Source organism: Cibotium barometz, chromosome 20, assembly GCF_041138505.1.
Source record: "Cibotium barometz isolate CiBa-2024 chromosome 20, ASM4113850v1, whole genome shotgun sequence".
NCBI classification, from domain to species: Eukaryota; Viridiplantae; Streptophyta; class Polypodiopsida; order Cyatheales; family Cibotiaceae; genus Cibotium; species Cibotium barometz.
In genome coordinates this window covers 46,115,390-46,135,154 of record NC_141065.1, presented here as the reverse complement: position 1 = coordinate 46,135,154, position 19,765 = coordinate 46,115,390, and the positions used below count along the sequence as shown (strand labels likewise).

At 38.1% G+C, this 19,765-nt stretch overlaps 1 long non-coding RNA gene across 1 annotated transcript; it reads left to right on the top strand.

The window, feature by feature from the left end:
* The first annotated feature begins 19,184 nt into the window (after window positions 1-19,184).
* LOC147627934 (uncharacterized) lies at window positions 19,185-19,548 on the top strand. Its single transcript, XR_015268352.1, has 2 exons — window positions 19,185-19,304; window positions 19,421-19,548. It is a non-coding gene; the product is annotated as an uncharacterized LOC147627934 (long non-coding RNA).
* Window positions 19,549-19,765: the final 217 nt, after the last annotated feature.

Below are 19,765 nucleotides of genomic sequence, written 5' to 3'. Positions count from 1 at the left end.
ACCACCCGGACGATGGCTGGTGTAATCGACCTCCTCCCCTAAGACAAACTCCGCATATAACTGCTTTGCGAAGTATATGGGAATCTGGCGGTTGTTCGGCATCCTCCCATATGCGGCAACATATCGACTATAGATATGTGCCGCCATACAAGGATGCGAACACCGCGAAATAGTGAGGGGCTTGCCCGCCCCGGGCCTCATCCCACGACTATCGAGGAAAAGATCTAGGAAAGCCGCATCCCTAATAGGAGCAAGATCACAGACCTGACGATATGTCAGGCCATGTGACACAGGAGCAGCGCGATGGTGGGCTATTCACTCATCTACATAAACAATATCGTGAAGGCTACGAAGGGACGCAAGCATCGCCTCCAAGTCTGCCACGATATGTAATGTAGATGGAGTGTCTCTAGCACTCCTACGGATAGCCGCTAACTCGCGGTCTATCTCCGCGATGAGGTCCGCAATAGATGAGCGGCCCTCCTCGTGGCCCTCCTCGTGGCCCTCCATGCTAAAACCTAAGCCAAATGTGAAGGGTCCAATGTGAAGGGTCTAATGTGAAGGGTCTAATGCTTAGTGCTGAGTAGCACTAATGAAGCTAAAAACAAAGCTAATGGGCTCACTAATACTAATCCAAATCAAGAGAGCAAGAGAGTGAAAACGACTTGTGAAAATGAGGCAAAAAAAAAGTTTTTCGGTTTTATAACCTCGATCGAGGTTCGGAAACATCATGCAATTTAGGGTTTGCAAGATTAACGCTCTGGATATTAGGGTTAGTGCAACATACGGCCAAGATACACACCTAATTCTAGGGTTGGGGAAGGATCGACGGCTGAGATTTGATATTACTATCTCGTTCGAGGTAAATGGACGGCCACGATTTAAAGGCATTACCACGACAAGGTATCTCGACGGTCAAGATTCATTATATACCTCGATCGAGATATTTAAACGGCCGAGGTTGCATCTTCCAGCGTACGTGAATGGACGGTATAGATTGCGTTTCCATTTCTCGATCGAGATAATTGGACGGTGGATATTGCATCTACGTATCTCGATCGAGATATTCGGACGGTGCAGATTGAATCTCTGTATCTCGATCGAGATATTTGGATGGCTGAGATTTGAACTCAGTATCTCGATCGAGATATGGGGACGGTGGAGATTGTATCGGATTACCTCGAACAATGAATGGTCGCGATTGGATGTAAATTTCTCGTTCGAGATACGTGGACGATGGAGATGTGCTAGTCAAATATGCCTACGGGGATACAGCGTGGCCCTGATGTGGATCCGAGTGGCATAGATATCTCGATCGAGATATTGTGGTGGCGGTGACATGTATTGGTGACATGGATGACGCCTGGAAACCCGGACCTGCTAGCGTGGCATTAGTTGGCATCTCGATCGAGATATGTCGATTTAGGCTCGGGAGGCACGTGTCGTCTTTTGATTCGCGGCACTATCACGATCGAGGTACTCCGCCCGAGATGCATGGATGTCCCAATTTTAGAGAGAGTGAACGAAAGTGAGTACCCTCATCTTGCAACCACCCATTGGAACATACTATTGATCTTTTTGGAAGCTATAAGTATGATAACTCATAAGAGCTCTATACATAACTAGTCTTATGTGAAATCTTCCAATCCCTAAATATTAGATCAAAAGAGGTAATGTTTTAGGTATGATCATACAATATCTTAATATTAATCATCTTAGGCCTTAAATCATGAGCCTAATAGATAATCTTACATTGATATGATTAGAATTCTAGAATATGAATATGTTGATTGTTTGAACCACTCAAATCAAACGACAAATTCAACTTGTGACCATGGCCATCAAAACACTTGGTGATATTTCATTCATGTGGAGTCTATTTAACATTTGCATCAACAGACTCTGCAAACTCAGCCCATGCAACCCTATACTTTCCTCTATCAACAGTAGTAAAGGGGGCTGTTGTGCTATTCTTATAAACAAAACCACGAGCGAAGGCAATCGAAAGCTCATGATTGATTGGCTCTCGGTGTGGTACACCTTATAATGCAAGGTCACCATTTTTTAATAGAGGTGAGGATTTAAATCCCGAGAATACTGATAGCCAATCTTTGTCTAGTATGTTTGCATCCATCAACTGCCTCGGGTTGACCCCTTCAAAGCTAAGCCCATGCTCGGTATGAAAATCATGCTTTGTGTGACAATATTGCCTTAGCATGGGAAGCTCAAGAAATGGAGGTACCCAACAACGAGACGAGCCTATTTTAGATGCCATTGTTGTGATCACCCTCTTCGAGATGACAACCTAGAATTGCATGAGGGCTCATGTTGCTAAAACAAGGAGAGCATGAATGGATATAGAACATGCAGTGAATAAAACCCTTAGCTAGACCACTAGAAAGTGCCAAAGCCATAGAGAAATATTCACAAGTTCTATCCATATTTGGCAACCATGCCCTAAGTCTTGATTTAAATCAGATAAGGGAGATCCCAAGGAATCATAAGAACAAAGCTTTTAGAAAAAACAATTGAGTGTTTCCAATAGATTAGAAATCATGAAAGACTATGATAGCAAGATATTAAAGAAGAAACCTAGTCATTTCTAGTGACCTTAGCTTTTATCACCTCAAGATTCTATAAGTGAAAGGACCAAGATAAGTTCTATGACCTCTTCTCAACCCTTATGTGATCTTATGTGCTCATAGGAAATCTTATGGGTCTTATGATCGCATTCAATCTCTAACAAGATTTTTTGAAATTATATTAGCTCTTACATGAATTATATGAGCTCTTACATAAATTATGAGATCTTACATTAATTATGAGATCTTAAGAAATATTATGAGCTCATGTATGGTCTTATGAGACCTTGAGAGCTTCTACCATACACTAGCTAATCTTAGACATTAAAGGATGATCACATTGATCTAGGAAATTTCATGACCTCATATATGGTCTTATGAGATCTTAAGAGCTTCTACCATACACTATGTGGTCATAAAATCTGAGCTTAGACATTATAAGGTGATCACATTAATCTAAATTGTATACATGCAAGCAAAATCATGTTAAAGATTACTACCTCAACATGGAAAGGGAGAATCATAGTGGCAAATGTATATTAAGTTTAAATAACTCTTATGAGCTTAAAGTAATGATTCCTAGTCATGCAAGAGAAATCATGTTTATGACTACCGCCTTAATATGGAAAGGAAGAAGCACAGTGGCAAATGTATATTAAGTTTAAAGAACTCTTATGAGCATAAAGCAACTCATGTGTCCACTTTTACTTCTCTTATGAGCATAAAGCAACTATTGTGTCCACTTTTATTTTGAACTATTATAATTATTTATGGGCCAAGCACTCATGGCATGATATCTTTACTTTAAGACTCAAGTCTTTAAATATAATTCTATTTCCTAGCAAGCTCCTTGCTTCTCTAGCTTGTCACTTGCATATGTGTTTTTGTAAGGTTTGACTTGGGTAGCATAATAACATTTTTTTGAATGCTAAAAACTTCTTCTCATCTAAGTGACATGGAGTCACTTACAATTGGGGGCAAAAAAATATCACTATTAGAGCTATAGCTGCACTGGTTTTGGCGGATTGATTTATCATGGCTATAGTTACACTAGTGTAGCGCTAGTGTCTATCTCTTGCTCTCCTATCTTGGCATCTCCTATGTCAATGCCAAAGATTCCTAGTTTTGAGAGTGTATTTTAACTTAGTGCAAGCTTAATATGGTTTCCCAATTTTGTTTTCAATTCATTAATTTGAAGTGGTGAGAGGTAACCTTAGAGATCCTTAGAGATGAAATCTTGACGTGTGGATGACTGGAGGTTCAAAGCTCTAGAGGTTTTTGTATTCTGGAGAGTTTGAAGAGAGGCTTTAAATACGCTATGTGTAGTATTTTCTCGTTGGGCAATGACCTAGTGAAAGAGAGAGAAAGGCTATTGTATACGTTGTTTTTTTATTAAAATTTACATTCTAAGAGACGTTTAACACAGAGTGAGAAAAAGAGATGGACATGAACACACTAAGAGGGGGAGAAAAAGAGATGGACATGAACACACTAAGAGGGGGAGAGAGGGAGATGTTTTAGCTAAGGTGTAAAACCTTACTATAATCATTAATTAGTGTTGCGACACATTCGAGAGAGATAATAATCTAAGATTTTGGATTACGTATGAGAGGGAGAGAGAGAGAGAGAGAGAATATCTATCTGTTTGATGAGGAGAGAGAAAACCTTAGTTTCTAAGGTAGATGGCCATTTAGCTTGAATATGGGCATGCTAGTATTGGTAAAATCATTCTCTTACATTTTGATATAAGATGAGAGGACATACCTACATTTTCACGTATGTTACATTGAGTTTTTTTTTGTGTACTCTTTATATAGGAAATTGAATTACCTAGATATTGGCCCATATTTCCTATATAAGAAATTGAATTACCTAGATATAAGCCCATATTTCCTACATATAGAGGATTGAGTGAATGGGGAATACGATTGTCTAGATATATATAGGAAATTTCCATCAACATAACCACAAAATCTCTCAAAATTTCCTATATATGGTGAGGTTCACTATATAGGGAACCACCAAAAATTCCTTGTGATGAAGCTCACAAAGGGATTGGGATTGAGCAAAAAGACATGATCTGAATGCTGAGCTTGCTTTACACACCGATTATGCCTTCTGAGTCACCTTGCAAGGAACAGATTTAGTTGGCCACTTTATAGAGAGATGCCACCCGTTTGATGTAAATTCAGCCGCCTGCTACTTGCTTCTTGCAAATGATTGATTAACACTCTACTCTACTAAGTGAGAGTGACACTCAGTTGACTGATTGTTGCAGGTGAAACATGCACACAAAATCTTCCCTAGAGATTGCGCCTCCTCACAAAGAGTGATATCACAAAAAAAATTCTCACACATGTGTTCTCTCTCTTCCTCCAATGTGTCGCCCAAGAAAAAGTAAAAAGTTAGTACAAAAATTCTCTCACAAAGTATGTGCTCTCTCTCCCTCCAATGTGCCACCCAAAAATAATAGTTAGTGCTGATTATAACTCTCAAAGAAATTAATCACTCGTCACAATTGTGCCCCTCATCAACTATGAGAAGTATGAGCTCCCAAAGATGACAATGCACCCACATTAGGATGCCTTTTGTTAACTCACAAAGAAAGAGCACTTCCAAGAAGGGAAGCTCTGATACCAAATATTGTAATCACTTAGTTATGAAGCTAGTCACCAATAGATGATGTGATAGCTTATAACAACACAAAGCAATACTTCAACCAATGATTATGCTAATGAATACTCATTAAGTAACAATGCTAAAGATCTCACACAGATCATTAGAGCTACTTAACACATAGAATGGTTAGAATACTCAAGGAATAGCCAAATGGTGATAAGAGCAAGGGTTTCACAAAGTAACACAAAGCTTGGATTAAGCACAAAGTAATACAAAGATGCTAGAGCCCTTATACACATGAGAAGGTGTTGAGACCCTGCTTTTATAAGCTCATGGGAGGAAGGTTCCTATGTCATCCACTTGCCCACTTGCCCCTCTCTTACCACCTAGAAGAGGTGCTTTTAATTCTAGTAAATAACCATGGGTTACAAGCTAACCCATCCCATGGTTCACACCTTTACCTATACCCTTAGCATAAATGTATTGAATCCAATGTTACACTAGCTAAGTGATGGATGTAGATCAACTTGTTCTTCAACAATCATTATCTTTTAACACATAAGATAATATCTGGCACCTCTAAGGTGAATTCACACACTCAACCAAATAACCCAAGCTTATATATTTCAACACGCCCTCGTAAAAGCGAAGGGTGTACACTCACACTTGACCACTATCCAATTAACTAACCAATCACTCACCCATGACAATTTGGAATTATGCCAAAGTCATCTTTCAACACTCCCCCTCAATGATAAATTGGAGTTTTTGACTCAGTGTGTGTGCATGTGTCTATCCATTTAGACACACGAATTTGTTATGAGCACCATTCTTCTCAAACGGAACCACCCAACTGCTTTTGGGACAATTGTTATATGTACATTATGTGTGCTATGTTATATACACATTATGTGTGAATATACTAGGAGGCTAACCCACATTAGGCTTGTGAGCATGGGAGCATGGGAACAAGCTCTAGTGGAGCATGGGTTAGGACTAACCTTAAGGGTTAAGGTTAGGGTCAGGCATCCAAGGGTCACACATGGGAAATGGAAAGTCAAGAGTAACTTGACGACCCTCCTATATAATAGGGGCATGGGGCTCACTCAAGGGAGGCTTGGAGGCTTGAGGGCTTGGAGGCTTATGCTATAGTCTTTTGTGTAGAGGCCCATATCTACTTATCTACCATTTCACACTATAGCTACATGCTATTGGATTGGAGTTATACCTCTTCTCATGGTATGGGACATCAATGTAGAGGTATGATGTATTTCATGTGTGCATCCCTTGGGCTCGGGGGTGGTTGGGTGGTTGAGTTTATGCCTGATTTATGCATGTTTATGCATAACAATTATCTAGAGAGATTTTAGAGTTTTAACAGTGGTATCAGAGCAATCTCTATTTAAGTAAATTTTAATATTTACTAACAAAAATGTTATTTTGTTGATTTGTGTTGAGTGATGAATTGCGCGTGGATCGTCGATATGGCGATTGGAATGCGTGTTACTTCAATTCAATGGACGAATCGACGTTGCGAGGAAATTTTGAGTTTAATGCTATTTTTTCTTATTTTTTGTGGTTTAAGATAAGCATTAATGGAATTTTTTATAAAAATACCGTATATTTTGTGGTGGATATTTTTAGTAGAATGGATTCCTTGAATTTCTAGAATTTTTAGAAATTTGTCCTAATTTTTAAGGAATTTTTGGAGCATCTTTTTGATTAAAAATGTATTTTTATACATTTTTGCAGGTTTTTTTCGCGAGAATGCAATCAAATTTCTATCGATTTTCTATTGAAATTCAGTAGGGGACTGTGTGTTGATGCATGAAATGCTCTCCTGTGTGCGTGGGACTCTCTGCGTCTCTCAAATCTGATTTTTTCTTCTTTTTTTCGTGAGAAATTCTCTTAAAAATGATTTTTTAAAACATTAATCATAATTAATGTTAATTATGATTAAGTATTATTTAATTAAAAACTTTAATCAAAGATTAAAGTTAATCTCTCTGATTAATAGAGAGAGAAGAGATGGGAGGAGAGAGAATGAAATGGAGAAGGAGGAGAGGAGAGAGGGGAGAAGAGAGAGAAGAGATAGGAGGAGAGAGAATGAAATGGAGAAGGAGAGGAGAGAGGGGAGAAGAGAGAGGGAGTCCCTCTCATCCTCTCTTGTTTTTTCTACGCATAGGAGGGGGGCTGCGCAGACAGTCGACGGAAAAAAAACGTCCCCCCCTTAAAAAAATCAAAACTAATATAAGCTTATTTTTATTTAAAAAAAGTTTTTTATTATTAAAAAAAGGGCTTTTGATAATATTTCAAAAAAAGCTTGATAAAAGCTGAAAAATATGGGATTTGAGAAAAAAATCTCTGAAAATTTCTTCTTGAAACTTTTTGGCTTTTTCGAAAAACCTTTGGCTTTCCGTTTTTCCGAAACCTTTTGGCTTTCCGAATTCCGGAAAAACTTTTAACCTTCCGTATTCCAGAAACCTTTGACCTTTCACATTCCGATTTTTTTTTTGTCTTTTCATTTTCCCAAAACTTTTGGCTTTCCATATTTCGGGAAAACCATTGGAATTTTGAAATTTTTTGACCGTTCGTATTCTAAATGTGTTTGGGGTAATTTAAAAATTTTAAAAAATTTCCTAAAAATTAGTGAAAAATTAGACAAAGGTTATTTTAAATTTTGGAAAAATGTGGGGTTGGTGTTTGGCATGTGGTGTGTCCATTCGAGCACCCGTGACCATTCAAATTCCTTTAAAAATATATTTTTGACCCAAAAAATTGAAAAGTCCATTAAAATTGTAAATTTTCATTGGATTTGAGAATTGTCGGGCGAAATTGAAAATTTCGTGAACGATGGGATTCTCAGGAAAAATTAGTAATTTTTTAGAATTTATTTTTAGAAATCTTAGAAATTTGGTATTTTTAAAATATCAATGGTATTTTGGTAAATTAAATTGCTATTTTTTTGGAAAAATACAAGTTTGGAATGCCATAAGATAGGTTTGGTGGAATTCAAAATTATCATATTTTGAGTCCCTATAAAATTAGAAAAAATTAGGAAAAAATCATGATAATTCTTTTTCTCGAGATTTAATATTTTCGAGGATTATTTGATGTTGAAGTACGTTTTCTCATGCTGACATTAGGTAGATGCGGGTTATTCGCATATTATTAATACGATTATATCTCGTATTAATGGATATTTATGTTTGGATTAATTCTAAACAATGTATTCATGATTTTTTACCATTGTTTAGCCATTCTTTTTGGACATGTTCCTTAATTTCTTTTGATGGCTATAATTTGCGTTCAAAGTGTGTTTCACCTTTGACACTTTTCCTTGATAACTTATTTTGCACTTGTTTGAGTGTGGATTGTGCTTAATTTCTTAAGCCTAAGATAAATTCTATCATGGGTTAGTTGATCGGTTTGTTTTGGTGGATTTTTATTGGATGTTTTCTAAATTTTATATGGACTCATCAGGTTCTGCCTAGATCACTTGTGTCTAGGGATTTTTTATTGAGTGCTACACACGTGTTTCACTTGCTTACTTTGGATTTTTGCTTGAACGACACAATGTTCATATACTCTGGATTAATGAGTTGGCCACCAATTTTAATGCTTCTTTTGGCATGATTAATGTCCATTAGATGGTATGCATTGATTTTTATGATCAACTATGGTCTTTATGGATTTGAGGAGCTTCTATGCTTTTATCCATGGTTCTATAAGGATCTTTTGATCTTTTGAATAATTACATGTGCTTTGAAGGTAGCATTTGCCTTCGTTTTTTACACGTAATTCTGGAGTATATTTCTTATACTCTTGTATATATTCCAACTCGAATACCTAGTTGCTTATATATCTAGGTGAGTTATTTTTCTATCCTAATTTTATTGTGTTTTGGGAAGTTATCATTAGAAAGGTGCCAATAATTCAATTTCTTTTCTAATGATGTACTCAGAAGGAGTTATTCCTTGATGTAGTCTCAAGTATATAGAGACAAGTTTAGTATATGAAAGTCTAGAGGATAAGGCCATCTTATTCCTTTTATAGAGGATCTTATTCATATTTCCTAGACGGCATACTAGGGAGTTTCAAATTATTAAGGTATGTATGGGTGGTATCATGGTGGTATGGGACGCTAGTGGTCCCTCACATATATTATCTTATGGGATAATTTAGGCTCAAGATTGTTGCTTTGCTTACATCACTTAGCATGTTGTCCTCAACATTCAAAGACAATCTCATTTTCTAAACTCACTAGAAGTTATAGTGTGGACATTCTTCTAGATAAACTTCTTTTATCTATAGCCTGCATGTTGTGATGAGGGTAATCTCATCGACATTTTCACTTGGTTGAAATCTCTTTCTTTAGAGTTCAAACAAGTTTATCTTGTTGTATTCGGATAAGGAAATTTGGATTCTTCCTTTGTTGACATTTCTTTCTCTAGTTCCGTACTTTAGGTGATTTATATAGTCAACCTGATTGTTTACGGATGGACATATGTGACTCATCAAGATGCTGATGACTCTCTATGTTGATATGGGTAACTCGAGACGTCGATTATTGCATATGCAGTGTGGGTATGTCGGGGTGCCAACGATGAATCTCTGGTTTTTGCTAATGCCATGTTTTCCTACTTTATTCCGAATGGTTTACAACGAGGAAGTTACTTTTAATGTGAATTGCTCTGATCATCCGCAGTCTGATGGAAAAACAGAGTGTATGAATTAGATTGTAGAGGATATGCTTCGTGCATATGATGAAATTTGCCTATAAACAGTTTTAAATTTACGGCTATTGGTTTTTAGTCCATGCATTCTTATGTATGGGTATCAACCCAGGGCACCTATTGATGTCAGTCTTAAGGACATCGAGCTTGATGCATCAAGGGATTTCTTGCGTAATATGCAAGAAATGATGACCAAAGCTATCAGGAGTGCTCAAGATAGGACACGGTTTTAGGCTGATAGGGGACGCTCATCTCGGTCTTTTGAACTAGGAGCGTTGGTTTATTTTAATGTTCCTAAAGATTCTCAGACTTTGTCTCGATAGAAAAATGCTCGAATTTATCTCCTAGATATTGTGGTGAGTTATACATCGGATTGGCATGGTTGCATTTGAACTTAAAACTACCTCCACATGTTAGAGTTCATCGAGTCTTTCATATCAATAGAGTTCATCCAGTCTTTCATATCAATAGATTGAAAGGGAAACAGGGAGGTGAGGATAACACAGTTACTCCTCAAGAACTCGTTGAAGTTGAAGATTTATCTTGTAACGCCTCTGCTCTACGGCTGCGTCTTCCTCAAGCCGCCATAGCCTAGGCGTGGAGAAGAAGAGAGGGTGGAAGTCGGTTCACCTCCCAACCATATAATGACGAGTTAGGGTTTCTCGTTGGGTTTTATACCAAAACCCTGGCCTGTGTCCACACCTCCTAGCCCGGCCGCCCATCACACATCGACCAAACCCTAACGTCCATTAACCCCTGAACCCCGCTAGCACTAATAATACTCTCGAGACTCCAAAAGCTATTAACTTATGCTAGGGTTTGACTTCCGTAGGACCATAGTCCTGACATCCTATGTTTCACATGAACGTGATAAGGTACATGAATTCAGGGAAGGGAAACCTGATAAGGTACATGAATTCAGGGAAAGAAAACTTTGTAGTTGACTTATCCCTGAGGTTAAAATTAGGGGGAAAGATAGGAAAATAGAGGATTCGACTTGGGAGTCAGTTGAGATTGTTCATCGCAGTTCTCCTTCTTTTCATTGCAAGAGTGCAATGTTTTGAGAAAGGGGAAGTATGTTATATGTACATTATGTGTGCTATGTTATATACACATTATGTGTGCATACACTAGGAGGCTAACCCACATTAGGCTTGTGAGCATGGGAGCATGGGAACAAGCTCTAGTGGAGCATGGGTTAAGACTAACCTTAAGGGTTAAGGTTAGGGTTAGGCATCCAAGGGTCACACATGGGAAATGGAAATTCAAGAGTCACTTGAGGGCCCTCCTATATAATAGGGGCATGGGGCTCACTCAAGGGAGGCTTGGAGGCTTGGGGACTTAGAGGCTTATGCTATGGTCTCTTGTGTAGAGGTCCATATATCTACTCATCTACCATTTCACACTCAAGGGAGGCTTGGAGGCTTGGGGACTTGGAGGCTTATGCTATGGTCTCTTGTGTAGAGGTCCATATATCTACTCATCTACCATTTCACACTATAGCTACATGCTATTGGATTGGAGTTATACCTCTTGATGGTATGGGACATCAAGGTAGAGGTATGATGTATTTCATGTGTGCATCCCTTGGGCTCGAGGGTGGTTGGGTGGTTGAGTTTATGCCTGATTTATACATGCTATTGGATTGGAGTTATACCTCTTAATGGTATGGGACATCAAGGTAGAGGTATGATGTATTTCATGTGTGCATCCCTTGGGCTCGAGGGTGGTTGGGTGGTTGAGTTTATGCCTGATTTATGCATGTTTATACATAACAATTATCTAGAGAGATCTTAGGGTTTTAACAATAACCATGTGCCCAGGAGAAGAAACCAACCCATAAAGTGCATCACCCATGCGTGTGCACAACTCAATGCACAACACATTATAAACTGTTTCGAGCACCCACCACCGGCTTGGACAAGGGACCCTCATAATTTGGGTGAGAAAATACAATTCTTTTTTATGCATCAAGACAAGGCATACAAAACACTCTGCATGGAAACACATACTTATTTCCAAAACTTAGGATCCCAAAAGATACCCTTAAGAGTTTTAATATGAAACACTAACTTAAAAATCTTATCTTGCTTATCTTTTTCAATTTTAATAGTGGTTGTTCGAAGCATGCAGTTATCATCCTTTCTCTCTGAGAGATTAGCGAGCTCTTGCTATATTTCCTCGTTGCCATCATCTATTCTACTTTATTACTATACCGACCCACTGAAATCTCTCTTTAATGCCTTTTTCATGCCTTTCTTTTCCATTGGGAGGGTTAAGGATTATTGCCTTTGTTGTGAGGGCTTTAGGGATGAAAATTCCTGCTATGCTAAGAATCACCTATCTATAGCGCACTCTCTGGAGGACTAAAGCATAGCTTGATAATTCTCATATGCAAACCCTCATGTAAATGACAAGGCTAAGTCCATGTTGGTTGGTATCTATTGCTACACCTTTTATGCATTTGTCATGAGATCTTGAAAGAGGTCTAAATGCACATTCTTGCATTTGACCTTGGCACCCTTTCGAACCTATGTAATAGACAATTACTTTGATTTTAATATCTATGAACCTATGCGAGTCTTAACCCCTCATGAAATTCCTCTTTTGTCATGTAAATTTTTCCTAGAATGATGGCTTGATATGGAGAAGACACTCCATGAGACATGTTGAGATGCACAAGAATAAAATACAAAACCTTATTAGTACATAGCTTCTTATCAAGAACCATAAACTTCTTAACATGAACTAGCAATCCCTCTAGATCTCTAAAGTTCTAAAAGAAAATAGTAAAAGTCAAGTTAATGAGAGAGAGAGAGAGAGAGAGAGAGAGATGGTGGCCATGTGGCCATTTGTAAAGTAATTTTGGTAATATATCTTCTATTATGAGAGAGAGAGAGAGAGAGAGAGAGAGAGCTTACTTATAATACAAACTTGTTCTCTTTTTGAAATCTTTACTCATGATTAAAATAAGGACTTTCATTTTTTGGGGGTTTTAAGGTGAAATCAAATTATAATTCTATGTGCTATTTAACATGCTTGTTCATTGCTTGTAAAGACCTAATTTTTAGCACTAGTAGTTTACCACCTTAACATGCTTCCACCCCTTATAGATTGATGGATGAAAAACTACGGTGCAAAACTATGATGCAAGTAATGATTCAGCAAAGGAAAAATGCATGGACATTGTACTACTTATGTACTAGTCATGCACAGTGTGCTAAGAACACTAAATGGAAACTTAAGTATACGGGCCAAGGTTGCTCAAGGTGAAGTGAAGATAAATACCTTGAATAGAGATGAGACGGAGGGATATTTCAATAGTGGCAAGATAAAATGCTACTATGGAACCCTAACCTAGACATGCTCTATCAAATCCAAAAGAAAAAGGCCGAGAAATGAGCTGTAGACAATAAAAATGGAGGGCACATATTTAGGTGATCTCACCCCAGACAAAAAAGGAATGAAAGAGGCCGTAGAACCCCAATGTGCAAATCTTTGTACATAAAGCTAACCTTCATGATGTAGCTAAAACAAAAACAATGGAGTTTTCTTGTGTATTGAGCAATATTTCCCCCTAGAAGACCACTTAGTTGCATGGCCTGCCATGGTTGCCACTGGGGCTAGTCAAACGACGTATTTTGGGATACGTGGAGCTCATTGGGCCACCTATGATCCCTAACACCATAAAAATCTACCAAAACCATCATAAACAAATCCCAATCTATAACCATCATAAACAAATCCCAATCTATAACCATTGGTTATTTTGAAGTAAAATTTTACATTGGAACTAAACCTGCATCTTGCATGTTTCTATGTCATCCTTACAATGACAAATAAGCATCATCCTCGGCGGAAGGGGATGGATTGCATAATCATGATTACATACACGCAAGAGCTTCCCCATGGAATGATTATTGTTATATGAGGAAACCCTATATCTATCAACATCACATGCCTTGTCTTCCTGTTGGATATGTCAATTCAACTATGAAGATTGATCAAAACATACTCAAGGTGGATCAAAGCATGTACAAAACATCATGAATATGAGGGAAAAAAACTCGTATATGCAGAAAATTGCTTTGAGATTAACACAAGAAGACACACTAAGTATGATTAGGCATGAACCAAACTTACATAATCACTTGATCATGACTTGTACCTTATTTAGAGACTCCTCTACCCTATTTTTAGTTGCATGAGTTGCATGAACCACATGCACCAACCATTTGTAGGCTTTACACACCAACACAACCACTGACCACTAGCCTAACAACCACACATTAAATTGGACTAAGGAGTTGGGATTACATTTATCCAACAATCCCCCCTTAAGACCAACTTCTTACAAGAACATGAACAAGACTAACATACCTCCTTGACACAATGAGTAAGAGTCCCCCCTTAACAACAACATAGGGTGGTGTACTCTCCTCTACAACTTGTCAAGTTGGAACAACACAAGTCTTTACTCAACCACATACATGACATAATCTAAAAAGCATACTCATCATCTACATCTTTTATACTAAGACTAGAACAAAGATTTGTTTCTTCCTGTTGGACTTCTTCAACCACATGTGCCTTTGCTAGCTTTTGATCTTTTTGGTAGCACTTTGAGGATGGATGATTCGTCTTTCCACAATACTCACAAGGATGTTTGGAGAAATAATCCTTAGTAAGATGATTTGTATGATTACAAATAGTACACTTCTTCTTTGCCGATGTCGTAGTAATAGCATATGCATAAGGATCTATCACATCCTTTGTAATCTTCTTGTCTTCTTCCTACAAAGAATTTATGATACTTTCCAAAGAAGGGACTGGCTCCTTCTCTTTAAGTACCGTCACAATTTGCCTAAAGCTTGAAGGTAAGCTTTTAAGCAATTTAGCAATAGCATCTTCTTTAGGAACAGGAGATTTAACATAAACCAATTGTGTCAGTAAGCTCTTCAACCTGTTAGTCACAGAGCTGTTAAATTTTCATTACTCTCCATGGTTAGATCAAAGAGTTACATCTTCAAACTGATCTTGGAATGCTTTGCCTTTGCACCAAAAGTACGTTCTAGTAATTCCCAAGCTTCCATAGCTGACTCAACATCATCAATATAATGAATAAAATCATCTTCTAAGTAGTAATGATAATACCAAGTGCTTGCTCATCTTTTGCTTGAAGTGCAGCCGTTGTAGCTCTTGTAACTGCAGCAGAAATACCTGCTTCATCTTTAGTAAGTGGCTTGACCGTACTCCACAGATTTTTCTTCATGAGGTAGCCCTTCACCTTGATTTGCCAAGTATGAAACCCAGTTTCGTTGAATTTGTCGGGGAATTTGGAGCTCATGATGATGAAATATGATGCTTGATGTTGATAACTTGCTCATATAGATGATTTAAGCCCAAATAATACAAATATCATCAATATAAATTAAAATAAGAATCACCATGTTGTTGGAACAAAAAAGGCAAAAAACAGACAATTGGAAAAACGTGTCGTATAATAGCAGCTACGGTGGACCATATGCTTCAAGATTTTGTATGGTGAATATTCATATGATAGCCTTGAATCACCTCAGAGGAATTAGGCCAATTTGTAGAGACGATGGCGAATTGTTGCGATGAGCAGAAAACGAGCTGCGTTGATGGCGATGAGAAATTCGTGGAGCTACGATGAAATCCGCCTATGATCTTCGATTTAGGGCATGCGTGGGAGCAAAGCAACAAGGCTATATCAAAATTTTAAGGTATCATCACCTCAGGTGCAAGCATGAAAGCAATCTACAGCATGCTGTCCAATCTACAGCATGCTGTCCAAACAGAGAAAAACTGGCTATGGTGATTAAGAGATTGATTAAGATTTTTGCTAATCAACTAAACCTAATTGGGTCATGCTCCATGGTTGTGGTAGAGAGCTATTCATTAAGGTATACTATTTTCTACCAGTTAAGAAGACCTTTTCATTGGCAATTGACATTGCCCATATTTGTGTTAAGCTTCATGGATTACCACACTGTATTGTCAGTGTGACAGGGGACGGTAAGTTCACTTCTCAATTTTATGACTACTTTATTTGAGGTTGTGGGTACTCACCCTGAGACAGATGGACACACATATTAACTTGAGACAGATGGACACCTTGAGATAGATGGACACACATATTAACTTGAGACAGATGGACACCTTGAGACAGATGGACACCTTGAGATAGATGGACACACATATTAACTTGAGACAAATGGATAGACCACAATGTTTAATTAGGTTATTAAAGATATGCTTATGGCTTACTATAGTTAAGAACCTAAGAAATGGTTTAAATTTTTGTATATGGTAGAATTTTATTATAATGCCTCTTGTCATAGAAGCTTGGGAATGTCTCCCTTTAAAGCCTTGTATGGAAAGAATGTCTCCCTTTAAAGCCTTGTATGGAAAGAATCTATTACACCCTGGAGATTTTGAAGTGGAGCCAAAATAGAGAATCCTCTTCAGAATAGACTTCTCTAAGTAAGGAGAGTTTGAAGTGGAGCTAGAACATATTTTATACTTCCAAGAGAAGCCTCTTTGGAATAGACTTCTCTAAAATTTTGGTGAAATGAGAGCAGTTACCATTAGAGGATGCTACTTAGGAAAAGGCTCATGATATTCGTCATGCATATCCTCATTTCTCGAGCTGAGAGCAGCTTGTTCTTTTAGGAGGGACCTTAGTCATTTTTTAAACCATGCCCTTGTGCTCTAAAAATTGAAGTTCTGATTTTTACCTCGCAAGCTAACAAGAAAAATTCTTAAGTTTCCCATTTCCTGAAGGTATAAAATCACTTTTCAATTTTGAGACTTTCCGATAGATAATAATAGACATTATTTAAATTTTACAGGGCAATGGTGTGGTAAATTTTAGATGAGAGAATTTTTAAGGCAAAAAAAATTCGTAAGCTACCCATTATCGAGAGTTATGTTGATATATCTTGATTTCGAGCTAGGCATGGTGCATTAGCAACAAATCAAAGGAAAATATAACATTATATTAAAAAATTAGAAACAAATTATTTTAGTGATTTTTGTGAAAGATGGAATTTTAGTTCGTTTTGTAATCAACCGTTCGGACACATACGTATGTCCAGATTATAGCCTTAATTAATTTGACCTTAATTATAAGGGACCCACTTGGGAGACATGCTTAAGGGGCTTGCTTTCCCATCCCCCTACCATATGTCCACTTTACCTCCTTACCTCTCACCATTCCCTTTCTCTGTTTAACCATGCCCACCATATTCTTGGTGAATTTGGGTTGATTGGAGTTTGCGTTTTCCTATATCAAGCTAAACTTTACAAGGGTTTTGGAGTTGATTTTTGTGATACTTTGCTTTCTCTCTTGCTGATAGTGCCTCCTACACTCTCCACTCTTGGGTGACATTTTTGGAGCTAGAAGATTGATCTCGCTCTCCCAAAGTCAAGCCAAGTGCTTTATAAGTAATGTTCTAGCTTTTCTCTTAATTTTTTTAATCTTTATTATTTTTTCCCTAGGACTTAATTATGCTACTAATGTGTTATGAAGTGCTGTATAGTATTGCCTCGAGAGGAGCCCCTTTCGTGGAGTTTTTTTGCTCTCCTCTCTCTCTCTCTCTCTCTCTCTCTCTCTCTCTCTCTCTCTCTCTCTCTCTCTCTCTCTCTCTCTCTCATTTCAATAATTAGAAAGCTCTTTCTCGTATCGTAAATTAAGTTATGAGAATTCCATTAATTATGATTACTAGTTAGGTTTTGTGATTAGAGAAAGTAAATAGAGAAGTGAAATTGCATGACTAAGGTATTCTCTAATCCATTCCCTCTGCTGGATTTAGGTTGTTTGTGATAATTTTTCTTGTAGGAATTCATGTTTTCCTAATTTTCAATTACAATAAGCATCTCTTTTATGATTTCTAAGAGAATTAGGGGCAAAATACCTTATCTGATCTCTAATCTGGAGTAGAAGAATTTTTGTTGTAATTATTATTTTTATTATGCTATGTTTGTATGGTTAATTAGGGTTACGATTTCGTCTCTTGTAAGTAGAGAAATGGTTATTTATAATTGTGAATTGGGAATGAGAGAGGATGGATTATATGTGTATATTTGGGCATAGCACAACCTATGGTTTCCCTCTCTTGTATTAAAGAGAGATTTCATTTCTTCTTTGATAAGGAGAATTGGCGCGTGAGTAAAGAGAATTGTCTTTTTTTAGGTCTTGTTTTTTGTTTGCAACTAATCAACAAGAAATGGCAATTAAGAATGTTAATTTAGTACCATAGTTAACTCTTTTAAAGGCAAGGGAGATATAAACTAGCACATAAACTACTATGGGAATTCACTTATCATGAAAGAATATAAAAATGGTTAAGTAGCTTCCCAAAGTGTTGGAACAATATTCTTATGCAATGGTTAAGATAAAAGAATGATATAATTGTTGATAAAGAAAGAATGGAAATTCAAAGTCACCTGGTAAGGTGGATGAGGGTAGCATGAGAGTTTGCAGTCGTTGTGGAGAATGGCGAGCTTGGGGTCTGACCAACCCTAACTCGGGTCCTTTGGTTTGGTTTGGGTGAGGTCAGGATTAGTGGCCTTGGGTGTGGGGGCTGGCCCGGCGGAACATATATACTAAACGAAGCGTGACAATGCTCCTTGGTTTGGATCGACCCCATAGCCAAGCGATATGAAGCAAAAAGGAGAAAAAGTGAGTGTGGATGGTTGGCGTACTGGCCTGTGGATGGGTGGGCCGGATGAGATCGATGCTTTTCCTTTCTATAGGATTTATGATGAGGAAGCTCTTGGAAAAACTTTGCACGACCATACTGTACAAATTATACCATGTGTATCATTGTTTGATTTTACCTAACTTGTTGTATTCTCTTGTATGTCGAGAATAAATTAAGAATTAATGTTATTTGTGTTTGGAATTTTGTTCCATGTTGGTTGTGTTGTTGTGTAACCACCCCTTTGGCTGGTAATGGAGGCAACCCGTGCATGCCAAGTGGTCGTGGTAGGTGGGACCTCTAGCGGCCTAGTGCTTGCACACGGCAAAGTCCGCACGATCTAGAAGGGAATACGTGGCGGTTGTGTGCGCGCATGATTTTTCAAAGGCTTGAAAACGGCATGCACGCGGAAATGGCTAAACGCGGAAACAGACTTCTATATGATAAAATTGTAAAGCGGCATGTCCTGCCCAACCTTCTGATTTGCAGAGCTTTTTGGCTTCCCCCCCCCCCCCTCCCCCCCCCCCCCCGCCCCCACACACACACAGACACACGAGAATGTATGCTCCTGGTGGTCAAGAGATGTCTTACTCAGACCACGTTGCCAAACGCCGCGAAGAGAAGGGATGCCTTTATGCATGGTGATCAGTTTCTCTACCCTTCCTTAATTTTTCTTCTAAGTCTGCATTCCTTAATCAATTTTTTTAACACTCTCCAACAGAAATATATGATCTTTTTTTTGTTTTAATGTGGGCAGCCTTTTCACCCTTTGCTGCTGCTTCTGCTGCTATGAGACCTGCGAGTGCTGCCTGGACGTGCTCTGCTGTTGCTGCCCCTAAAAGCAAATGCCCACCTTTTATCAATTCCGGGACACACCCCCCCCCCCCCCCAAAAAAAAAAAAAAACTAATGATGTGATTAGATATATAATGGCCATCTCTTAAGCATCTCAGGTTCCTAATAACATGGACCCTTTGTTGGATCCACAAAGGAGGTGGCAGCCTTTGATTTTAGTGTTTAGACTGGCATAAGGCTTGCCAACCCATGCTGGCTCCATACAGTGCATGTAATTTTCTCATTTGGCACTTGCTGTAATTTTCTTT